This window comes from Myxocyprinus asiaticus, chromosome 18, assembly GCF_019703515.2.
Source record: "Myxocyprinus asiaticus isolate MX2 ecotype Aquarium Trade chromosome 18, UBuf_Myxa_2, whole genome shotgun sequence".
In the NCBI taxonomy this organism is placed as follows: Eukaryota; Metazoa; Chordata; class Actinopteri; order Cypriniformes; family Catostomidae; genus Myxocyprinus; species Myxocyprinus asiaticus.
The window spans coordinates 44,761,550-44,787,455 of record NC_059361.1 but is presented as its reverse complement, the minus strand read 5'-3'; the positions used below and the strand labels follow the sequence as shown (position 1 = coordinate 44,787,455).

Sequence of the window (25,906 nt, the reverse complement as noted above, 5' to 3'; positions counted from 1 at the left end):
ATTGATGCATTGCATTGGTTTATATTAGATTACAATAACTGCAAAATATTGAGTCTTTCATTTGATTAGTTTTGTAATGCTGTTCATGCAAGTTAGTGAGATAATATGCACAGACTTTGAATGAATGAATGAATGAACGAACATTACATTTACAGTACTGTGCAAAATTGTTAGGCACTTGTGAAAAATGTTGCATAGTGAGGATGTCTTCAAAAATAATGCCATAAATAGTTTTGATTTATCACTTAATGTCATACAAAGTCCAGTAAACATAAAAAAGCTAAATCAATATTTGGTGTGGCCACCTTTGCCTTTAAAACAGCACCAACTCTCCTAGGTACACCTGGACACAGTTATTCTTGGTTGTTGGCAGATAGGATGTGCCAATCTTCTTGGAGAATTCACCACAGTTCTTCTATCTATTTAGGTCTCAATTGCTTCTGTCTTTATGTAATCTCAGACTGACACGATGTTCAGTGGAGGGCTCTGTGGGGGCAATGCCATCTCTTGCAGAGGGCTCTGTTCTTCTATTCTAATCTTTTCTATTTGCAAAAGTAATGTTTGAGAGTCTAACATGTATTTTTGTAACATGTATTATTGACACACTGAAGCTGAAGATATAAATAACCATCTTAAGACAAATGTTTTTGTGAAACATCTTAAGTGCCTAAAACTTTTGCACAGTACTGTATATAGCGCTTTTCTGACACTACACTCAAAGCGCTTTACCCAGTGAACAGGGGAATCTCCTCAACCAGTGTGCAGCATCCACCTGGATGATGCGACGGCAGCCATAGTGCGCCAGAACTCTCACCACACTCCAGCTATTGGTGGAGAGGAGAGAGAAGAGTTATAGAGCCCATTAATGGATGGGGATTATTAGGAGGACATGATTGAGAAGGCCAATGGGGGGAATTTGGCTAGGACACCAGGGTTACACCCCTACTCTTTACGAGAAGTGCCCTGGGATTTTTAATGACCACAGAGAGTCAGAACCTCGGTTTAACGTCTCATCCGAAGGATGATGCCTTTTTACAGTAGAGTGTCCCCATCACTACACCAGGGCGTTATGACCCACACAGACCGCAGGGTGAGCACCTCCTGATAACCTCCCTAATACCTCTTCCAGCAGCAACCTTAGTTTTACCCAGGAGGTCTCCTTTCCAGGTACTGGCCAGGCTCAATCTTGCTTTGACAATTTGCCTATATCTAGATTGCATTCATGGTCACTTGAGCTTTTTCACATGGATGTGCATGTTTTAGTGGTGTTTTGTGCTGAGGTTAAATTATTAGGGATGTTTGAGCGTAGCATCATGTTCAGAGGTTGGCTAGAAAAAACCTTTGGCCATCACTCTGCCGGACTAATTTGTAACAATTTCATCATGATCGATTTTTTTCCGCCACACTTGTTTTCATTTAAATTAAGTACTAGGGCTACATCCAGGGGTGTAACATCCATTAAAACTGAATATACATTACAGTGGATAAGCCTACATGATATGTTATTTCACTCCCCATGCTTGAGTCTGGTAAAACCAAGGAGCTCTAGGGTGAAAGTTCTACCTGTCAATCCAAGGCTGCATTATTTTAAAAAAAATGTTTTTTAACTCATGCATCTCCAAGCATAAAGAACATTTTCAGTGTGCCTGATTTCAGCATAAACGGTCACAGATGAGAAGCACACACATCTCTGAAGCTCATTTAAAACATTTACTCCACTAAAATAACTGAGAATTCTTCTCTAAACGTAATGTTTGTGCTTACGTTAAATACAAGTATAACTAACTTTTTTTAGGGATGCAAATTTTGGCAAATTCTTTTAACCGGTTAACCATTGCTATTTTTATTACAAGAATAAAATGACACATTAAGCATTTCTGTAATGGTGCTCTTTTTCTCACCACACACAGGAACCCTGAATTCAATACAAAAATGCAATTAAAGAAAGACAATGAGGTTGTCTTCTTTTATATTATTTGTAATGTTATTTATGCAATACCTGTTTTTCTTAATGTACATTATTCCACATGTTATTATATCACTATACCTTGTGTTTTATTATCCAGGCAGGATTTTATAAAAAAGATAAGCTGGGTTTGAGAGTTCATTTAGAATATATATGCAGCAAAATGCATGCATAAATATGAAGACAGAAGACACGGGACGAATGCAACAACGCTCCATACTCATTTCACTTGCACAAAAAACACATATTCTATATCCCTCAAAATGCATCAAATCATGGAAAGAACATAATGAAACGGTTATGCCCAATTATATAAAATAAAATAAAAATACCTGAACTGCGTTAAATATATTAATCTCATGCACTGACAGCTGAATGTTTAAAGACCCAAGCAGTACACCAGAATAAATGTTTGTAGAACATTACGACCTACTGTACAGGGGTGAAATTGTTTTTCATTTTATTCGCTTCAGTATCATTGTGAATAGACCTTTTGTCAGCAGTTTGTCTCACAAAATTTGTCATGAATTTGGTGTCAATAAGCCTTAATGCGGTGTAGTAATCGCGTAAGGTCATATCACGATTCCGTAACAATGTTTTTTCCCCATTTATGTAAAAACGACAATGAATACAAAATAAATATTACTTGTTCTTAGAAATGCCAACCCTTCTACATTATGTGGCTAGTGTTATTTACTAAGTGTGGCGAGTGTGATCTACTAAAAACTTGTGTCCATTTTAGTCATGCCGTAACTCAAGTTCACTTCCAATATAAACTGGAGAAAAACTTTAGACTGAAAATGTTCTGATTTCTGGATTCTTTGTGGAGGAGTTTATAATTTTATATATACAATGGTTCAATATACTGGTAATTAATTCTTTATATGTGAAGTTAAATTCCAACACTGGAATTGCCCACTTGTCATTTCAATGCGTATGTGAACAACATCCAGATACAGGTCGCATTTTAATATGTGAAAGGGCCACTGATATGTTTGACATCCCTACAAGACGATAAAAATATTTGGGCCTTTACAAAAAACATGGCTATCAGCGGGCGGTAGTGCTTTACATTATTTTCACGCAAGAGTGATGAAGAACCAAACTGATGTGAAAGTACAGAGTTAGGACAGATGGATGAACATGTTATAATGGGATGTTGCTAAACTTCGCTTTGCACTGTTCTTAGATCTTTACAGTAGCCAAACAGCATAGCATGCCACACTAAAATAAACCTCAACTAAAGTGCAGTCTCAGGTGTGTGTATTGACTATTTTCCACCCGTTCTCATTTTTAAGATTTTTAAGGTTAATGCTCTAAGTTACAAATCAATAAAACCGACCTCCCTACATAAAACCTATAACCTATTTTTTTCTTCTTCTGCTGAAGAATATTATTAAAATTATTAAGAATTTAAACAAATTTACCCAGCAAGAACAAACACCCCTGCTGCCACGAGAGCTCAAGAGGACTGCTGAAAAACTAATTCTGAGGGTGGGTTGCACCAAAAAGTATTCAACTTCCATTTAGATTAAATCATGGTTTATCTGATAATTCTGTTGCACCAACCTTTAAACCTTTCAAATCCGGGGTGCGAGCACGATGGCTCATCTCGTTGGTTGCGCGATTACACGCTTCACTATCCTTTACATGCAGAGACCCAATGTCCTGGCATCCTGAGATGGTCTGAGATCATATTCAGTATTCTCATAGACAGCACTATTCCTGCAAATTGTTCCCAGATTACGAACAGGGAAGAAATAGTTCCATGCAAGTCCACGAGAGATGCTCGCGCTGCGTGCATGAGGGCCAACGTGCCAATAAACCTCTAAACACACAGCGAATCAAACGTGCATCGATGGCTTATTTTTCATCTGTTTTCCAAAATATGATCAAGTGTGCTTCTTCAAACGTGCGTATTTATGTCTAACAGCGTTTCTTGTCATTTGTCACTCTGAGAAGTCTTAAAGGTTGCCTGCCACACAGTTGCGGGTAGATGACGAGCAAAATTACCTGCTAATTTCATACCCTGCCATGTCATCTACAGAAACATCTACCATACTCCCATGTAAAATAATAATAATAATAATAATAATAAAGTGAGACAAAGCGTGGATACATTATCTTGGTGCTAAGTGCAGTAAGCGGCTCTGTTTACAGGCATGTCTGTGTGGAGCTGCGCAGTGCAGAGAAAATAAGCGACACCACAACCCATTTCAGTGCACCATAATAATATCAAACTTTTTATTTGAAATAAAAAAAACAAATTTCTAACTATATTTATAACAGGAATATGATGATTATCTTGCATGTGAGCTATTTTGCATGCGACAAAATGCAGTTTATTTTTATTTGCAAACTGTTCTTATATTCCTGCAGATTTGATTGGATGGACCAGCCGTCAATCTGGGTGGACTAGTGCCACTCAGGCCCTTATGTGGCCTTGTGCCTGCCATATGGTCCTTTTTTCTTAAATTATGCTGCCATATTTTAAAGTTTGTGACACTGTATTCTAACGATCTAGGGTTAGGTTCATAATCCATCATGGCGGACAAAATTAACCGCAGTTTAAGGTTTTAATCACAGGTTAAATGTTTAATCTCTGATTTGTTAAACCGTATTTAATATTAAGTGGTGCAACACAACTTAAATTAAAATCAAACTTGGATCAACAAACCCTGGATTAGCTCTAAACTCTACTTAATTGAATCATAATTGGTGCAACCCACCCTATATTAATTTAAATGAAAAGCTTAATATTATTATAAATTAATATAGCCTACAACTGAATTATTAAAAGTGAGCACTTGGAATATGAGAAGATGGAATGAGTTAATAAGACCTATAGCAACATGACAAGCAATAAAGACATTTTTGGTGAACCAATGTGCTTTTATTGAACTTCAAGAGAAATGTATGTTCATGGCCAACAAATCCATGAAGGGGTTTGAGTGGCATTCACACAAATTGTTAATCAGGGTAAGTGAATAATGAGAGAATTTTCATCTGTGGGTGAACTATCCCTTTAATAAAGCAGTTTAGCAACTGAAAAGCAACATACAAAAATGGCAACACTACCACCCTGCTGCTGAGAAGTGTAGTTAAACTAACAGCTTTGCGATCTGAAGCGATGTTTCTGATGAAAACAGCTGAAGAGAGCTGCAGCAGACGCAGGTAATCTCACACACGCCCAAGCGCTCTCTCTCTCTCTCACACAAACACTACCTTGTTACTCCAATAAGTGCTTAAAAGCAGCCCAATCCTCTTTTACTAGCTCTAAAGTGACACTTTCAAACTAGCAATGAAGGCTTAAGTGTATCAAACAAGACAATGAATCCGTGGTGTGAGAAATAGTTTCTACTCATGTTAATGTTAAATCGATTGCCATAATATATCTATATCTATCTATCTATCTATATCTATATATATCTATATATATATATATATATATATATATATATATATATATATATATATATATACACACACACACACACACACACACACACACAGGCGGCCAAAAGTTTGGAATAATGTACAGATTTTGCTCTTATGGAAAGAAATTGGTACTTTTATCCACCAAAGTGGCATTCAACTGATCACAATGTATAGTCAGGACATTAATAATGTGAAAAATTATTATTACAATTTTTTTTAAAAGGTTCATAACTTCTTAAACTACTTCAAAATGTTCTCATCAAAAAATCCTCCATGTGCAGCAATGACAGCTTTGCAGATCCTTGGCATTCAAGCTGTCAGTTTATCCAGATACTCGGGTGATATTTCACCCCACGCTTCCTGTAGCACTTGCCATAGATGCGGCATCTTGTCAGGCACTTCTCACGCACCTTACAGTCTAGATGATCCCCCAAAAGCTCAATGGGGTTAAGATCCATAACACTCTTTTCCAATTATCTGTTGTCCAATGTCTGTGTTTCTTTGCCCTCTCTAACCTTTTCTTTCTGTTTTTCGGTTTCAAAAGTGGCTTTTTCTTTGCAATTCTTCCCATAAGGCCTGCACCCCTGAGTCTCCTCTTTTCTGTTGTACATGAAACTGGTTTTGAGCTCATAGAAGTCAATGAAGCTGTCAGCTGAGGACATGTGAGGTGTCTACTTCTCAAACTAGAGGCTCTGATGTACCTATCCTCTTGTTTAGTTGTACATTTGGCCTTCAACATCTCATTCTGTCCTTGTTGGAGCCAGTTGTCCTTTGTCTTTGAAGACTGTAGTTTACACCTTTGTATGAAATATTCAGTTTTTTGGCTATTTCAAGCATTGTATAGCCTTCATTCCTCAAAACAATGATTGACTGACGAGTCAGTCTATTGCTTACTGTGGCAACTCAAAAACAAACACAAAGACAATGTTAAGCTTCATTTAACAAACCAAATAGCTTTCAGCTGTGTTTGATATAATGCCGAGAGATTTTCTAGTACCAAATTATCAATTTAGCATGATTACTCAAGGATAAGTTGTTGGAGTGATGGCTGCTGGAAATGGGGCCTGTCTAGATTTGATCAAAAATGACTTTTTTCAAATAGTGATGGTGCTGTTTTTTACATCAGTAATGTCCTGATTATACTTTGCGATCAGCCGAATGCCACTTTGGTGAATTAAGTACCAATTTCCTTCCGAAACAGCACACACTTACTGAGCACTATATTAGGAACACTATGGTCCTAATAAAAATCCCCACGTGGTCTTCTGCTGTTGTAGCCCATCCGCCTCAAGGTTCGATGTGTTGTGCATTCTGAGATGCTATTCTGCTCACTACAATTGTACAGCGTAATTATCTGAGTTACTGTAGCCTTTCTGATAGCTCGAACTAGTCTGGCCATTCCTCACTGACCTCTCTCATCAACCAGGCGTTTCTGTCCGCAGAACTGCCGCTCACTGGATGTTTTTTGTTTTTGGCACTATTCTGAGTAAACTCTAGAGACTGTTGTGTGTGAAAATCCCAGGAGATCAGCATATGGCTTCCAACGATTATGAAAACAAGATAATCGAGATAAAACGATTAGTGTGCCACATTCTGTTTCGCAATGAAACACCCCAGCGTTATATCTTTAAAGCATCCATTATTAAAGTTCAAATAATAAGGAAGCAGGTCCGAAACTGGCATTTCTCTGTGCGGTCAGCGCCACGTCTACGAGTTGCTACAAGGTGACCGGGGAAGAGACTGAATCTTCTCCCGGCTGATGCACATTCTTGCACGGGAACACTTGTCACTCGTGCGCGTTTGCTGCAGCTAGATTATAACGTGATGGCTCGTGATGTAGTGAATCATAATATATGTGTCACATTCACTGTGTGTATATCTTATCATAAAGAAAATCGGCTATACTGCAGAAGACAAAATTGTTATAGAAGAATGTTGAATACAATATTTAATCAGGGCTCGACATTAACGCTTGTCCACTTGTCCGGGACAAGTGGATTTTTTAAGCGGCAAGTGAAAAAGAATTTTACTTGCCCGACCGGACAAGCAGACTGATTAAAACATCAATAATGAAAAAATAACTGGCTGTATTTATGATAGCCTAGGCCTGGGTCACTTATTAGAAAGTTCATATTCTTATTCTGCTGTTGAAAGTAATCCAGAGCACGTAATTTTATTATTCGCTAGTGATCTAGTAACAGCGCCGCCCTGTTTGACTGACAGGCGGCATATGTGTGTACTGAACATGCGCATGTTCTGAAAATGCTTGTGCTAACGTGTGCCTGAACAGTCAAATACATTTCAAAATTCTGCCAAAATGCCCGTCTTGGTGAGGTATTCATGTAAATACAGAGAGTGATGTCTAAAGTGAACGTAAACAGCGGAGAAAAAAACGGATTTGTATTAAAATGTTGGACTTGTAAGTGTAAATGTAAGCTAATAGACCTGCTGCTGTCTAGTGTGCCATTATAATAATCAAACAACCATAACAAGAAAATACTCACTGCTCTTGACTGGGTAACTTTAGTAGCTTTAAAAAGTATTAATGTATTATAATCATACAGTAAAGACTAATATTAGTTTGTTGCATTTCCTTCTGAATGTTTACTTGAATACTTGATAGCCTACTGCTGTTAAAAACTTTTAAAGCTGTTAAAAAAAGTTTTTTTTCCTTAATTTTCTTAATTTGTATTTTTTGTTCTATTATTTTTCATCTATTTCTATTCATTGCTGTTTTTATTGTTATTTTATTACTGACTGTTTAGTAGTCTTGAATAACTACTTAAGAACTTGAAACCATTCTTCCATAATTAATATACTAGTTATTTGTTGTGGTTTTGAAGCTGGTATTGAGAATTGTCAAATTTCACTACAGACTATAGAAATTTTGGTATTGTGATAATGTATAGCCTTTATTGTACATGGTAGATCTTGCTGCAATAACATGATGAAAATGTAGATCTCATTCCATAGAACTGTGAGCACCCCTGCTCTAAATGGAGATGGAGGCTTTCCTTTATTTGACTACCATACGTAACATAAAATAATTATCATATGACAACAGCCTCCTCCCCTACCCAGTGCAATTTACACTTCAAATTCAAGGAAATCCATTGTTAAAAAGACAAGTATTTTTTTTTTAAAGTTCAATAAATGCATGATGTTTCCAAAGTCAATGAGTAATCATGTTAAATAATCGTGATCTCAATACTGACCAAAATAATCGTGATTATGATTTTTGCCATAATCAAGCAGCCCTACGCGTTAGTGAATGGCACTGCTCTGTTTACACACACACACACACACACACACTCGCAGCTATTTTTAGCCTACTTGAGTGCTACTCACAAACATTTTTAATATTTGAGCAATAATCACGAACAACATCTCAGATGTAGATGCTCAATAATTCGGTTCACTAGTAATATGCATTTAGAACGGCACCGGAGATACATTTTACCAGAATTTGAATAAGCAGCAAATTAAACTACTGTGAACTTGCCTACAAACAGACACATACAGGACTTTCCTGGAGAGTTCAGAATGTCAAAATAAAAGTCAGAGGGTTTTAAAGTTAAAGGTGCATGATTGAGAAATATTACTGTTGCATTTAAAATTCTAAAAGTCAATAATAATAGTAATAATAATCATAATAATATATTATTAGTATTATTTGTTTACAAATTATAACAATATTTAAATTGAATGAGTTCCAAAAAAATAACTGTCAATGAAAAGTGAACTCATATCTTACAACTAAATTGAACAAAAAATAGATCTGAATCCTTTAAAATCCAGATACAAAATATAAATAAAAATTGGCAAATTTTTTTGGCAAAAAATAAAAACAAAGTCTTCTTTTCTACTTAAAGGAATAGTTCACTACAAATGTTCGCTTCCGTACATCTCTGTGATGTACGCTCATGAGAGGGATGACGTAAGCTCGTTGTTCAGGTCACGCCTCATGTGGAGGAGGAGTCAGGAAGCGCGTCATTGTTTAAATTTTTTTTTTTTTTTTATTTAATTTTATATTGTTTTGGACTGTTTTGGTTTGAATGGCACAAATTTCTCTTGTAAACAATGACGCGCTTCCTGACTCCTCCTCCACATGACGCGTGACCTGAGCAACGAGCTTACATCATCCCTCTCATGAGCGCACGTCACAGAGATGTACAGAAGCGAACACTTGTAGTTAAAAAGTATATAAGTATTGTTTTGTTTCTAAATATAATCAATCGTTGGGTTCAGAAGAACTTTATTTGTCGACTGGAGTCGTGTGGATTGTTTTGATGCACCCATTTTGGACCATCAAATAATGGAGGACATTCACTTGCATTGTTTAGAGGAGGAGGCCTGAAATGAAATCCTAAAAGTCTTAAATTCTGTTTTGATGAAGAAAGAAACTCGGATACATCTTGGATGGCCTGAGGGTGAGTAAATTATCAGAACTATTCAGAACTATTCCTTTAACACTTAGACTGGAATTAATGCTGCTACACTATCCAGTAGACTAGTTAACAATAAAGTTTTCTAAATAAGCTGTACATTTATATTGAAATAATGTGTTTCTTTACATATTATAGAGTACCCCCAATTAGTTCCACACAATAATGAAAAGATATTCTAAACCGATTATGCAAAAAAACAACAACACTGGCATCGGATCGGGATCGGTATCGGCTGATACTAAGATTTCAGATATCGGAATCAGATTAGAAATGGAAAAGTAGTATCTGTGCATCCCTAATACTGTTTATATATATATATATATATATATATATTTATATATATATATAAATAATCAGTCATTATTGACAGAAAATATATTAATCCATCTTACTTGCTATTTCACAGATTTATTGTTAGTTTATTTTTTTCATATACATTTCATGGCAAGAGTGGGTAAATGATCGGAAAAACGGTGTCTTTAAATAATATGCACGACTGCCGAAAATCTATTTCTCATGAATAAACAATTATCAGAAGCAGATTTTGGGGATATTTAAAATTGTTTCTTTGAAGTGTGCTTTAAATTGGAACGAGAGATACATTGGGAGTTACCTTATTGCTTCAGAGATATCACTTTGCCTACATCTGATAGGTTCAGTATCTGTGTGTGATCTGTGATTTAAAACATAATCTACCCCAGATCAGATTAGCCATTTAATGTATGTTACTATGGCGATGAACCCCGATGAAACCTATCCACCTTACTGGCGAATTCAGAGTTTGCTCAAACTAGGTTCAAATTTAATTAGCTAGCCGCTTAATGCTGCTTTGTGATATAGGCCACAGGACTCATAACCCGATCCTTTGCATCACAAGTGCTCTATCAGTTGAGCAATTGTGCAATTTGTTCATGTTTAAACAAGCTTGTAAATGTGGTTGGTGATGTAATGCAAACATTAAAATGTATCGTGTTTATGGGCCCTAGATTTTAAGAGCCTTATGCCTTAAGCCCAGAGTTTTGCAATACGTAATGTGCAAAGTGAGTGGGCATGGCCATGAAGTTTTGGTATTTTCGTCCAACAGTGACGGTGTAACGGGACACTTGATGCTTTGCTGCTCTCCCATTGTTCATTGTTTTGTAATGTATATTTGTTATATGTTTCTATGTTTAATTTTTGTTTAATTTCTGTACATCTTCCTTGAGCTTTGTAAAGGCGCTTTACAAAATAAACATTTTTTTTTTCATTATTAATCTACCGACACACAAAATCATGGTTCTAAAAGTGATTGATAGCTCTTTGATATCTGCTGGTGGAATTCTCAAACTGCAAATGCAGGAACTGATTTTATACTTTGTGCTGTGAACAGACGTGCTTCTCAAACGCAATTACCTGTTTCTCAGGAAAATACCAAATTGCACCTTGCGCAACTTCATTAACATACAATACACCCACAGTTTGCGCGTGTACACCCACACACAGTGCAAACATTCACACAAACTTGCCCTTTGTGCTGGCACGAAAACTGCACTTAGAATTAACGCTCTCTCGAAACTTGGATATGACGTAGCGTGAGGTTGTTTGGTGAACTCTGATCAGCTAATTTGCATAACAGGAAATGTTTGACCAGTAGAGTATCTAAACATCACAGATTGACCTTTTGGTTCCATAAAAAAAAAAAAAAGTAATCTTCAAAACTGAATAACAGTTACTAACGCTGCATCCGAATATCCATACTTCCCTACAATATAGTATGCCAAAAACAGTATGCCAGTGGAATAGTATGTCTGAATCCTCAGTATTCATAAAACAGTAAGCAAGAAATACCCGGATGACCTACTATTTCCGGTGAAATTCTGATGTGTGGATCGACTAGATACTTTACTATCCCAAAATGCCTCAAGAGCTGAGACGCTGAGTGCATTTACATGCATGTTCTTTTACGATTATGCTTAATAAGCCGACAACATATACGGTCATGTAAACGCAAAAAAACGCATTCCTTTATCTGCGTAGAGGCCATAAACAGTTTATGAATAACCCGGTCAACACAGGTAGATATTTGCCCACTACGCCGATTTTGCGTGCCATGTAAGTACCTTACCTGGTGTTCTTACCGGCTCATCCAATATGCACAGCGTTGAGCGCATGCCTCTTCATGGTTTGACGTCAAAAGTAGAGAATAACGCTATTATTTCAATGATATAAACGCAGATTTCTTGCCTTGTCTGATTTTTTTTAAATAAGCTGATATTAGAGAGTAATCTGCATATTGGTGTGCATGTAAACGAGTTCATTGTCATATCAAGAAAGTTGTTCCTTGTGCTTAAATCATGCTTGTTAAAAAAAAAAAAAAACAGTGTTGATTATTTTCACGTCATATATTTGGGTCACGGGACAATGCCCACATTCCTGAAGGAAGTATGTCCGGAATGTATTCATAGTACCGGTACTCACCTGCATACCTAAAGTATGTACTGTTTTACTGGCTATCATCAAAAGCACCGACTTTATTACTGTATTGTTACGGATTTCCGAGTGAAATGGCTTTTCAAATGAGAAAAAAAAATAGTGTAAATTTGTGCAAATACAGATGAATGTGAAACAAGCAAGTAGAAGCTAATTTGTCCACATTCAATACACTAAGCATAAAGAATAAAGAACACTTACTCGAGCAGTATATCCAAGAAATAGGGATGGGTGGATCGATCCTAAAGTATCGATACTTCCAATACTGATGTTGTATCAAAAATACCAATCCTCACACATAATATATCGATTCTAAAAAAAATTTGTTTAAATAGGGATATTATTATTTGGTTACCATGAACATGAACAATAATCATAAGCTTCAAAGTGAAATAAAAAGGATTAGGCTATATTAGCAAATCCTTATGCAGGATGGGAACTATTTCTTCTTCCACTCATCTTAACATGCATGCTGAAAGAGGGTCACGTGACGCCATGCAAGAAGCAGACATGTGAGCGACGAGCTCTGCGCACTTTGCGAAATTTTGTATTATTTTCATGTTATAATCTGGTGAAATTTGATACACCCAGTTAAACATTTGCTCTTTGAGGCAAAACATGGCAAAGAAGTCAAAATCCTCGGGCTCTGGGACATTAAAACACACTTACATGTTCAGGATGAAAGCCCCGACAGGCCTACAGACCGGGGACTCAATTTGGATGGCGTGGCGGGAGAGGTGATCCAGCGTCAGTTGTCCAACATGTCGGTGATGTTGATAAAGGTTCTTGCTGATTTGGAGGATCTCGCTGTAATACGTCGATCGATTACGGCGATGGAAACAAAATTCTCTGAGCTAGTTACAAGAATGACTGATGTTGAGAGACGAATCGATTGTCTGGATTCTTCGGAGAGGGAATTAACCGCTAATCCGCCCATGAACAAAGTTGATTTGGAACATCTCCATGAAAAGCTTGAAGATCTTAAGAATAGAAGCCGCAGGAATAACGTTCGAATTGTTGGAATTCCTGAGCATGAGGAGGGCAGAGATATGGTGAAATTCCTAGATGAGCTTTTCCCGAGTCTGCTCGACATAACAGGCCATAAACTGGAAATCGAGCGAGCTCACAGAGTCCCAGAGGGAGATAGGCAAATTTAGATCAATCCTGGCCAGATTTCTGAGATCATCCGATAAAGATCTTGTGTTGCGCCAGGCGAGGAGCAAAGGGAAGCTTTCTTAGAAGAACCATAATATTTTCTTGTTCCCGGACTTTGCGAGTTCGACAAGAGAGAAACGCGATCGGTTCAAGGAATGTAAGAAACTCTTACATTAGCGAAAGATCACTTTTGCTCTGATGTTTCCGGCCAAACTGAGAATAGAAACGAAGGATGGTCGCAAAGTGTTTACATGTCCCATTCAGGCAATGTCTTTTATTGAATCAATGGGTGAGTAAACCATTGGGCGTTTCTCATGTGAGTGGGTCGACTCGCTGTACTTACTCTGGCTTTTGAGGAAGTTGGGCGTCATTTTGGTTTCTTTTTTCTTTTTGTGTTGTCTCCGCCGAGCGGCTGGAGTTTGTTTTGTGAATAACACTTTTCCTTAAAGATACTTTTGCATTGACAAAAGATTACTTTTGCATTGAAGTTCCCGGCCAGTTTGAGAGTGGACACTACGGATGATCGCAAAATATCTACATGCTCAGACAAAGGATGTCTTTTATAAAGTTGACGGATTGTGTAAGTCATGGTATATACTTTTATGCGGCCTCTGAGTGAATTGACTTGACCATCCGGGGAACCGGGATGCCGGTTTTGTTTCTTTTTGTATTGGTTCTGCCTAGCGGCTTGAGCTTGTTCTATTGAATAACACTTCTTTAGAACAGCTGTGGATTAATCTGTTCGTTCTTCTTGCTTATTCCTCCTGCTGGCTGGAGTTTGTTTTGTTGAGTATTTTTACGGGACATTGGAATGATTACGTCATCCGCTGAACTCATAACAGCCGGCTCACTGAACATTCGTTTGTCTGTCCGAGGAATCTGAACGGTTTTATATCAGATGGAATTTGTTTTGTGGAAGATCACACATTTAAAACAGTTCTGTGAATGAATCTACACGTTCTTTGTGTTCATTCTTCCTATTGGTTGGGGTTTATTTTACAAAGTATTTTCTGTTATGTAATTTTGCCTCACAAATTTGTGAGGCAAAATTGAGCAATCCGATGGCAAAGTTGTCGTGGGGGTTCGTGGGCGTTCATGGACCTTTTGAGTTTAGAGGGAAGGTTGCCGTTTGGTGCTTTCGTGCGCAGGGTTAATGCACACGTTTTTCTTTTTTCTGTTTGTTTTGTTCAGGGGGAAGTTCGGGGTTTGACTGTTTCACTAATGGGGAATGTGATCTTTTTTTTTTTGACACACAATTTATTTTTTCTACTATATCAAAATGTCAAATGTTAATATGAGTGTACTATCTCTCTCCACATGGAATGTGAATGGGTTGGGGCACCCCATAAAAAGAAGGAAGGTTATTACTTTTCTTAAACATAAGAAATATGATATAGTGTTTCTTCAAGAAACACATCTCTCCCCGCAGGAAGCAGAAAAATTTGGGAAGATATGGGGAGGACATGTTTTTTTTAGTGCTGGCTCAAGTAAGAGCAAGGGAGTCGTTATATTGCTGAATAAACATCTACAATTCAAATGTCTCAAACAGACTAAAGATAAATTAGGGAGAGTTATTATTGTTCTAGCTGAAATTCAAGGGCAAAGGTTGATTTTGGCTAATATTTACGCACCTAACGCTGATGATCAGGGCTTTTTTATAGATCTTGAAGGGATGCTGCAAAACGCTGGCACCCCTCATGATATAATATTGGGAGGAGACTTTAATCTTTTGATGGACTCAGTCCTTGATCATAGTGAAGCAAAAGTGTGTAAACCCCCTAGAGCAACATTAATGCTTCACAGGATGTGTAAAAATCTTGGTCTTACAGATATTTGGAGACTTCTGAACCCATCTGGTAGGGACTATAAATTTTTTTCATCAGTCCATAAGATTTATTCTAGAATAGATTTTTTTTTATATCCAAATCCCTCATTTCATCTGTTGTTGATTGCTCAACTGGAAATATCTTAGTCTCAGATCACGCCCTGGTGAGTTTAGAGGTGTTGCCATATACAGAGAAAAAGAAATCATATAGTTGGCACCTTAATGTGTCACTTTTGCAAAATCCTGATTTCCAACAAATGTTAAAGACTGAAATCAATGTTTATATGGAGACCAACTGGTCCTCAGTATCCTCTGTGGGCGTGGCTTGGGAGGCACTTAAGGAGGTTCTTAGGGGTCGGATCATACAGTATGCCTCATTCATCAAAAAATCCAAAGCACAAGAACTTGTGGAATTGGAAGGAAATATTAAAAGTGCCGAGGCAAAGCTGAAATGTCGTATGTCGTCTGATGGCCTCAGAGAATTGACCCGATTGAAATATAGATATAATAATATTTTGTCACGGAAAGTGGAGTTTTGGTTATTCAGGGCAAGACAGTCATACTTTGAGTCAGGTGACAAAGCAGGGAAGCTGTTTGCTAGATATATAAAGCAGAAAGAGTCTTTTTCTACCATTCCCTCAGTGAAATCTGGGGGTGGTGAAATATTTACCTCGGCCATTGATATTAATAATGCTTTTAAAGAATACTACTTTGATCTCTATAGTTCCATGTCTTCGTCTTCTGATGAAGATATTAGGAACTTTGTGGAACCATTAGATCTTCCTAAACTGACGACTGAGCAAAAAAATTCTCTTGATTCTGAGATAATCTTGGAGGAGCTTGATGAGATAATTAAGGCCTTGCCTACAGGCAAGGCTCCGGGACCTGATGGCTTTTCCTCTGAGTTTTTCAAATCTTATGCTATAGAACTGGCTCCACTTTTGTTAGAAGTTTATATGGAATCATTAAAGAATGGAAAGCTTCCTCCAACCATGACGCAAGCCCGGATCAGTCTGATTCTTAAAAAAGGACAAAGATCCAAGCGAGTGTAAAAGTTACTGCCCAATTTCCCTGATCCAGTTAGATGTAAAAATGTCAAAACTTCTGGCTAATCGATTAAGTAAAGTTATGACATCTCTTATACATATAGATTATGTGGGGTTTATTCGAGGCCGAAGCTCTTCTAATAATATTAGGCGTCTCATTAATATCATGTGGTCAGTAGCGAATGATCAATCTCCGGTCACTGCCATCTCACTTGATGCCAAAAAGGCGTTTGATATGGTAGAATGGGATTATCTTTTTAAGATTTTGGAAATGTATGGGTTCGGGAGTACATTTATTGGTTGGATTAAGTTACTTTACAGACACCCTGTAGCAGCGATACAAACAAACGGGTTAATTTCAGATTATTTTACTCTGGATAGAGGCACACAGCAGGGTTGCCCTCTTTCCCCATTATTGTTCTGTCTTGCCCTGGAACCATTAGCAGCCGCAATAAGAAAGGAGGATGATTTTCCAGGGGTGATTGCGGGAGGTGCGGTGCATAAGCTTCTGCTTTACGCAGATGATATTTTATTATTCGTCTCCGACCCTACTAGATCTATGCCTTGCCTCCACAGAATTATTAACTCCTTTTCCAAGTTCTCAGGATACAAAGTCAATTGGTCTAAATCCGAAGCTTTGGTTTTGACAGCGTACTGTCCAGTAACGGCCTTCCAGCCGGTGCCTTCCAGTGGCCCAAACAGGGAATTAAGTATTTGGGAATTTTATTCCCAGCAAATTTGTCGTCAGAGTTAATTTTGATCCCTTCATAAAAAGGTTTTCAAATGATGTGGACAGGTGGGCTTCATTACACTTATTGATGATTGGGAAGGTTAATGTTATTAAAATGAATTGTATTCCAAAATTCAACTACCTGCTACAGTGTCTCCCTGTAGATGTCCCCCTCTCTTATTTCAAGCAATTTGATAGCATAGCGAAGTCCTTCATTTGGAATGGTAAGCATCCCAGGTTAAATTTCAATAAGTTACATAGGCCGATTGACAAATGTGGGTTAGGCCTACCCAAGATTTTGCTTTATTATTATTATGCATTCGGTCTTAGACATTTGGCTCATTGGTCGCTTCCACCTGAGAGAGCCCCTCCCTGGTTTTGTATTGAAAAGGAAGTTCTTGCCCTTATCTCGCCACTGCAAAGCCTTTAAACTACCCGGAGAGGTTAGGTCGCACCCCGTTATTTTGCATTTGCACTCGATATGGACAAAGGTGTCCAGAATGTTTAATTCTGATATTTATTTAAACGTAGCCTCGAGCATATGGCTGAACCCTAAACTATGTATTAATAAGTCCCCTTTTTGTTGGTCGGATTGGATTGTGAGGGGGGTTAATACACTTGGTGACCTATATGAGAGTGGAGTATTGAGACCTTTTGAAAATTTGGTTCAACATTTTGGCATTCCCAGATCTCAGTTTTATAAGTATTTACAGCTGCGCCACCTACTCTGCACTGTTTCTGGGAGTGGCACGCACCCCCCCCCCCCATTTTATTGGACCCCCTCCAGATTGTATAGGCTTGGTCTTAAAGACACACCCACCTGCTGGTGATGTCAATCAGAGGTTGGAGACATAACTCATGTCTTTTGGGGGTGTGTTGAGATCCAGTAGTTCTGGTTGAAAGTTCAGAGTCTTATATGTGATGTATTGGGCACTCGGCTTTCACTTTGCCCCAGACTCTGTATTTTGGGCAATGGGGTGGTCATCGACGTTGAGAATCGGCACATAAAGAGTTGGGTCCTAATGAGCGTCATGATCGCCAGACAGGTTATTTTAAGTGGTTGGAGCGCCCTCATTTCATGAGTGGTGCTCGGAGATGGGGAGGGTGGCGGTCTTTGAGGAAGGGATGTATAGAAGGCTGGGAAATCTGGGGTTATTTGATAGGAAATGGGGCAGATATTTGGCCTTTTTGGAAGGCTTTCGGGGAGGGGTAGTGGAGAGGGATCTCTAGTTTTAAATATGTGTGTGCAATTTGATTGTTTTTTGAAAATATACTTCTTTTTTTGTGTGTGTGTGTGCATGTTTTGTGTTTTTATTTATTTTATTTTTTTTATTTATCACCACTGGGGTGTGCTGGTGTCGGTTGGGGGTGTTCGGGGGGGGGAAGGGTTTAATTGCACATAATTTGATTCTGCATTTTCTGTGATGTTTATTTAATTTGTTGAATGGAATCAATAAAAATTGTTAATAACAAAAAAACATGCGTGCTGAAAGACACAAGTAGACAAGTGCTTGCGCTGTTCAGACAAGAGGAATCAGTGCCTTGTAGAGGTAATGATAGAAAATCAGAGAAACAGCTTCTGGTCTGGAGTAAATTCATGCTAAATAAACAACATATCTAAAGATAATAGAATAGAGTTAAAGATAAATTACCAATTTTATCCCAAGAAATCGCAAAAAAAATAATATAAATCAATTTAATAGAAGTGTCGGTATTGGTATCGGTCTCGACGGTACTGGACTTGAAATTATTGGTATCGGATTGAAAAGAAAATAAGTGGTATTGCCTATTTTGGCAGCGGGAGCGTGGTCAAGCGTCCGTCCAGAGAGAGAGAAAGCGGTATGGGCGCTTGCACCTGAGCTAGATTATGTTTAACACCTGTTTCTAATTCCAGTGAGCATGGGGAGAGTGGCATATAAGCAGCCACGCCACCAGCAGAGGAGAGAGAGAGAGTCTGGCACAAGGGCGCCTACAGTGCTTGTGGAAGCTGATTTATATTTGTGAAGCTAATGTGTTTTATGTTCGTGAAGCTAATGAGTTTGAGCGCCTACGTGCCTCTAAGACTGTTGAGTTTTGTGAAGCTTAAAGCATTGAGGTGGCCGATTAAAAGCCTTACCTGAGTCTGGAAAACCTGCTTCCCTGTGTCCTCCTCCCCTTCTGTTTGTAGAAACCCTCACACCCATCCCTACCAAGAAACCTCCATCTGCAGAAATATAAATAAACTCCAGCGAGTTTCCTTTAGTCCAGCTTCGGCATCAGCATGTCTTATTTAGAAGTAGGGCTGAAATGATTAGTCAACGTTATAGACAACATCGACAATAAAAAATTGTCAACAAAAATTTCCATTGTCGAATAGTCGTTTGATCTCATTTAACGTAACATGAGATCACATTAAACTCTAATGATGACGTGCGAGAGCAACACTGCAGTTCGTGCCTGACTGAGGAGAGGAAGAATTACACAGTTCACAGTCCAGATGCACTCTTAACTTTCCAAAGAGCTTCAGGTGATGTAGATCGCAAAGTATGAGGGAATTATAATGCAAAAATACAAAATAAATAAATAAATACAGAAGCACTCTCGTTGTGGAATAAGTGGAGCTGGAGCAGAACTTGCATGTCGAGAGTCTTTAAAGGAAACACCCCGGTGTTACATATTTAATGCAGTTATATTTCATGATTTATACCTTTAATAAAGTTCAAATAATATGGATGCTGGTCATGTAAAGAACTACAAACTCAGAAACTGGCATTTATCTGTGGTCAGCGCCTCTTCTATGAGTTGCGCGAATGTCCCCATCTAAGGGGCAGAGATTGAAACTGCACCCGGCTGAGGCACACTCTGTCGCGGGGATGCTCATACCTCGAGCGCTCTTGCTGCAGCTAGATTATAACGTGATGGCTCGCGACTTATGAATCATATATATGCGTCACTATGCATTTCTTATAGTGAAGAAAATTGGCAATACGCAGTTTTATTAATAAGAGAGTGTTTGTTTTTTTGTGAGTTAAAGATGGATTGAAGTGAACAGAAAGGTGAGAGAGGGTAGTCTTCGCCCCATTATACACTGCAACAAAATACGTTTTTGATTTGTTTTTGTTTGGGCTTGTTTTCCAATATAAATATCTAAAACTCCTTTAAAACAATGTACATTTACTTTAGCAGCTATACTGCAGAAGAAAACAATTGTTATCTGAGAATGTTGAATATAATATTTTTAAATATTTGTATTTTTAATATCTAAAAATCCTTTAAAAAAGATGCATTCCCCTGAGAAGCAGCATATAAGATACTTAGACATGCTTTTAAAGAATAGATTTGGAATATAAGTATATTTTGTCTTTACTGCACTCGCAGAAGTATAACCAAGTGAAAAAATACACTTCTATACAAATTATACTTATATTTAAGAGACATTCTCTTAAAGCAAGTCTAAATATCTTATATGTTGCTTCTCAAGTAAATGTCTCTTGTTTTAATGATTTTTAGACCATTTTAAATGGAAAACGAGACAAAAACACTTGAAAACAGGATTTTTTTGCAGTGAATTTCTTTACTGAATTAAATAAGAAGTATTTTTTTCTCTTTAATTCAGTGAATGTCATTTAGCGGTATTGTTAAAAGATGATTTTGTTCTCTTTATCGTTAGTAAGCACATTTAATGCAACCTTTTAAGTCGGGGCACAAGCTGAATAATCGGTTAAGAGCTAATAATTAATTGTTGCAATAGTCGCCGAATAATCGTTCTAATAATTGTTAGATTAATCAATTATCAAAATAATCATTATTGCAGTCATCATTCCTATGCCCTATTCCATTTGAAGACAATTACCCTCCACTGTGAGAAATTAAGAAGGCTGAAAGGTGATAATAGTAAGTCAAAACTAATTTTTAACTGATTCTTATCAGAACATCTGTTTGGAATTGACCCTACAGCATGGACTGTGCTCCTTTCGAAGTACCCTGCGAAGGCATGATCAGCACCAGTTGGAGAACACAGCCAGACACATTAGGGGGAGGGAGTGTTCTCATTCTAGAAAGCATTTGATTGGCTGGTGATGCCATGCGAGGTTCGGACATGTGAACACCGTGCTCTGCGCACTTTGCTAGTTTTAATAATTTTTATGTCATAAACCAGTGAGATTTGACACACCCTGATCCTTAACTATTCTAGGAAGACAACAGGGCTCTGGAGACATTAAAAGACACTTACGTGCTCAAGCTGATGCCTCTGAGCAGCAGGCCACAAGCCAAGGAGCTGATTTGGCCGAAGAAGTGAGGGAAATTCGGCGAGAATTGCTGAACATGTCGGCAATGCTGATGAAGGTCATTACTGACTTGGAGGATCTTGCTGTAATACATCGATCGATCACTGCCATGGAGACGAAATTCACGGAGGTGGTTACAAGAGTGGGGGATGTAGAGAAACGGATTGATTATCTGGAGTCATCGGAGAGGGAATTAGCTGCTAATCTGATTGCGACTAAGGTGGATTTGGAGCGTGTCTGGGAGAAGTTGGGAGGATTTAGAGAATCGTAACTGGCTGAATAATGTCCGAATTGTTGGAATTCCTGAGGATGGAGGAGGTTGGGATATGGTGAAATTCCTGGATGGGCTCTTCCAGAGTCTGCTCGACATAACAGGCCATAAGCTGGAAATCGAGCAAGCTCACAGGGTTCCGGTTCGACGATCCGCAGAGGGAGACAGGCCCCGATCAATTCTGGCCAAATTTCTGAGATCATCATCCGATAAAGATCTCATGTTACGCAAGGCGAGGAGTAAAGGAATGCTTTCTTGGAAGAACCACAGCATTTTCTTGTTCCCAAAGGAATGCAAGAAACTCTTACATCAACAGCAGGTCGCTTTTGCACTGATGTTCCCAGCCAAAATGAGAATAGATGCTAAGGATGGCTGCAAAATATTTACATGTCCCCAGCAAGCGATGTCCTTCATAAAGTTAATGGACTGAATAAGTTATTCTGTGGTACTCACGTTGCAGCCAAGTGGACTGACTCACTGAACATTCACTTGACTGTCTGAAGAAACTGAGCGCCTTCTTTGTTTCTTTTTGTGCTGGTGCCGTCTAGCGGCTGGAGTTGTTTTGTGTAGTGGCACTCCTTCAGGACAGTGTTGTGGTTGAATCTGCACGTTCTTTGTGCTTATGCGTCCTATCGGTTGGAGTTTGTTTTGTGAAGTACTTCTTGCGGGACATTGGAGTGACTGGGTTATTTGTTGCAATCATGTAGCAGTCGAATGAGCCGGCTCACTGAACATTCGTTTGACTGCCCGAGGAAACTGAACGGCTTTTATTTTTTATTTTTTGCTGGAGCTTGTTTTTTGGAGGAACACACCTTCGGGAAAGTTATGTGGACGAATCTACACATTCTTTGTGTTTATTCTGCCTATTGGCTAGAGTTTGGTTCATAGATTATCTTCTGTTGAATAATTCTGTCTCACAAATTTGTACAGAAACACCGGACTTGAGCAATCCGATGGCAAAATTGTCACAGGGGCTCTCGTAGGCATACATAGACTGTTTGAGTTTAGAAGGATGGATGCCAGTTGACGCTGTCGTGCGCGGGCATACTGCACACGTTTTTCTTTTTTCTGTTTGTTTGGTTCAGGGGAAGTTTGGGCTTTGATTGATACACTAATGTTGGAATGTGGTTGTGGCAGCGGGGGCATGGTAGAGTGTCTGTCCGGAGAGAGAGAAAGCAGTAATGGCGCTTACACCTGAGCTAGATTATGTCTAACACATGTCTCTAATTCCAGTGAGCATGTGGAGAGCGGCATATAAACGGCCACGCCACCAGCAGAGAGGCAGTGAGAGTCTGGCACAAGAGAGCCAACAGTACTCATGGAAGCTGATGTGTTTATGTTTGTGAAGCTAATGAGTTTGAGTGCCTACGTGCCTCTGAGACTGTTGAGTTTGTGAAGCTGTAAAGCATTGAAGTGGCCATTTAAAAGCCTTACCTGGGTCTGGAAAAACCCGCTTCCCTGTGTCCTCCTTCCCTTCTGTTTGTGGAGTCCTTCACACTGGACTTTATAATTTTATTTTTGACACAATTTATTTTTTCTAATATGTCAAAATGTCAGATGTTAATATGAGTGGATTGTCTCTCGCCACATGGTATGTGAATGGGTTGGGGCACCCAATAAAAAGGAGGACGGTTATTTATCTTCTTAAGCGTAAGAAATATGATATAGTGTTTCTTCAAGAAATGCATCTTTCCCCGCAGGAAGCTGAAAAATTTGGGAAGATATGGGGTGGACATGTTTTCTTTAGTGCTGGCTCAAGTAAGAGCAGGGGAGTCATTACCAACTGGTCCTCAGTATCCTCTGTAGGCATGGCTTGGGAGGCATTTAAGGTGGTTCTTAGGGGTCGGATCATACAGTATGCCTCATTCACCATAAAATCCCAAAGCATGAGAACTCGTGGAGTTGGAAAGGGAATATTAAAAGTGCCGAGGCAGAGCTGAAGCGCCGAATATCATCTGGTAGCCTTAGAGAATTGACCCCACTGAAATACAGATATAATACTATTTTGTCACGAAAGGTGGAGTTTTGGCTATTCAGGGCAAGACAGTCATATTTTGAGTCGGGGGACAAAGCAGGGAAGCTTTTGGCTAGATATATAAAGCAGAGAGAGTCTTTTTCTACCATTCCCTCAGTGAAATCTGCTGGTGGTGAAATATTTACCTCAGCCACTGATATTAATAATGCTTTTAAAGAATTCTATCTTGATCTTTATAGTTCCACGTCTTCGTCTACTGATGAAGATATTAGAAAGTTTGTGGAACCATTAGAACTCCCTAAACTGACGACTGAGCAAACAAATTCTCTTGATTCTGAGATAAACTTGGAGGAGCTTGGCGAGGTAATTAAGGCCTTGCCCACAGGCAAGGCTCCGGGGCCAGATGGCTTTGCCACTTAATTTTTTAGATCTTATGCTATAGAACTGGCTTCACTTTTGTTAGAAGTTTATACAGAATCATTAAAGAACGAAAAGCTTCCGCCAACCATGACACAAGCCTGGATCAGTCTGATTCTTAAAAAGGACAAAGATCCAAGCGAGTGTAAGAGTTACCGTCCAATTTCCCTGATCCAGCTAGAGGTAAAAATATTGTCAAACATTTTGGCTAACCGATTAAGTAAAGTTATGACATCTCTTATACATATAGATCAGGTGGGGTTTATTCGGGGCCACAGCTCTTCTGATAACATTAGGCATTTCATCAATATCATGTGGTCAGTGGCGAATGATCAGACTCCGGTCGCTGCCATCTCACTTGACGCCGAAAAGGCCTCTGATATGGTAGAATGGGATTATCTTTTTAAGATTTTGGAAATATACAGGTTCGGGAATACTTTTATTGGATGGATTAAGTTACTTTATAGACACCCGTTAGCAGCGGTACAAACAAATGGATTAATTTCAGATTATTTTACTCTGAATAGGGGCACCCGGCAGGGTTGCCCTCTTTCCACATTATTGTTCTGTCTTGCCCTGGAACCATTAGCAGCCGTGATAAGGAAGGAAGACGATTTTCCAGGGCTGGTGGCGGGAGGTGTGGCGCATAAGCTTCTGCTTTACGCAGATTATATTTTACTATTCGTCTCCGACCCCACTAGATCTATGTCTTGCCTCCACAGAATTATTCATTCCTTTTCTAAGTTCTCAGGATACAGAGTCAATTGGTCTAAATCCGAAGCTTAGGCTCTGACAGCGTACTGCCCAGTAATGGCTTTTCCGCCAGGCGCCTTCCAGTGGCCCAAACAGGGCTTTAAGTGTTTGGGCATTTTATTCCCAGCAAATATGTGTGATTTATTTAATTCATTTTGACCCCTTAATAAAAAGGTTTTCGAGCGATATGGGCAGGTTGGCTTCATTACATTTATCTATGATTGGTTAGGTTAATGTTATTAAAATGAACTGTATTCCAAAATTCAACTACCTGCTATAAGCTCTCCCTGTAGATGTCCCCTCTCTTATTTCAAGCAATTTGATAGCATAGCGAAGTCCTTCATTTGGAATGGTAAGCATCCCAGATTACATTTCAATAAGTTACATAGGCCGATTGATAAAGGTGGGCTAGGCCTTCCCAAGATTTTGTTTTATTATTATGCATTCGGTCTCAGACATTTGGCTCATTGGTCGCTTCCACCTGAGAGAGCCCCTCCCTGGTTTTGTATTGAACCGGAAGTTCTTGCCCCTATTTCGCCATTGCAAAGCCTTTCTATCAAATTAATCGGAGAAGTTAAGTTACACCCCGTTATCTCGCATTTGCACTCGGTATGGACAAAAGTGTCCAGAGTGTTTAATTCGGACATTTATTTAAATGTTGCCTTGAGCATATGGCTGAACCCAAAATTATGTATTAATAAATCCCCTTTCTGCTGGTCAGAGTGGATTGTGAGGGAGGTTAATACACTCGGTGACCTATATGAGAGTGGAGTGTTGAGATCCTTTGAAAATTTGGTTCAACATTTTGGGATTCCCAGATCTCAGTTCTTTAGGTATTTACCGTTGCGCCATCTGCTCTGTACTATTTTGGGAGTAGCATACACCCCCCTAAATTGGCAGATACTGTGGGAATGGTGATTACTGATTTTGGAAAAGGTCATGAGGCATCAGTGTATTACTCCCTGTTAATTCAGAGTCTGGGAGATGGAGATTCAAATTCTCTCAAGAGATTAAGGGAGAAAGATTTAAACTTGGTATTGGAGGAGGGAGTGTGGGCTAGGATTCTAAAAAAGCTTAAGTCTATATCTAGAGATGCAAGGGTGCACCTTATGCAATTCAAGATTTTACATAGATTCTGTTGGACC

The 25,906-nt window shown here is 38.7% G+C and overlaps 1 protein-coding gene across 4 annotated transcripts in view; it reads right to left on the bottom strand.

Annotated features, from left to right (window-relative positions):
* Positions 1-25,906, bottom strand: part of LOC127456312 (chromodomain Y-like protein 2) — a 109,438-nt gene that overhangs the window by 81,179 nt on the left and 2,353 nt on the right. The window contains exon 1 of one of the 4 annotated variants that reach the window (XM_051724750.1): positions 19,194-19,261. The exons of the other annotated variants lie outside the window; for them this stretch is intronic. The gene's annotated coding sequence lies outside the window, so the exon portion shown is untranslated. Of the gene's footprint in view, positions 1-19,193; positions 19,262-25,906 lie in introns of those variants that run through there. 4 annotated transcript variants of the gene reach the window in all.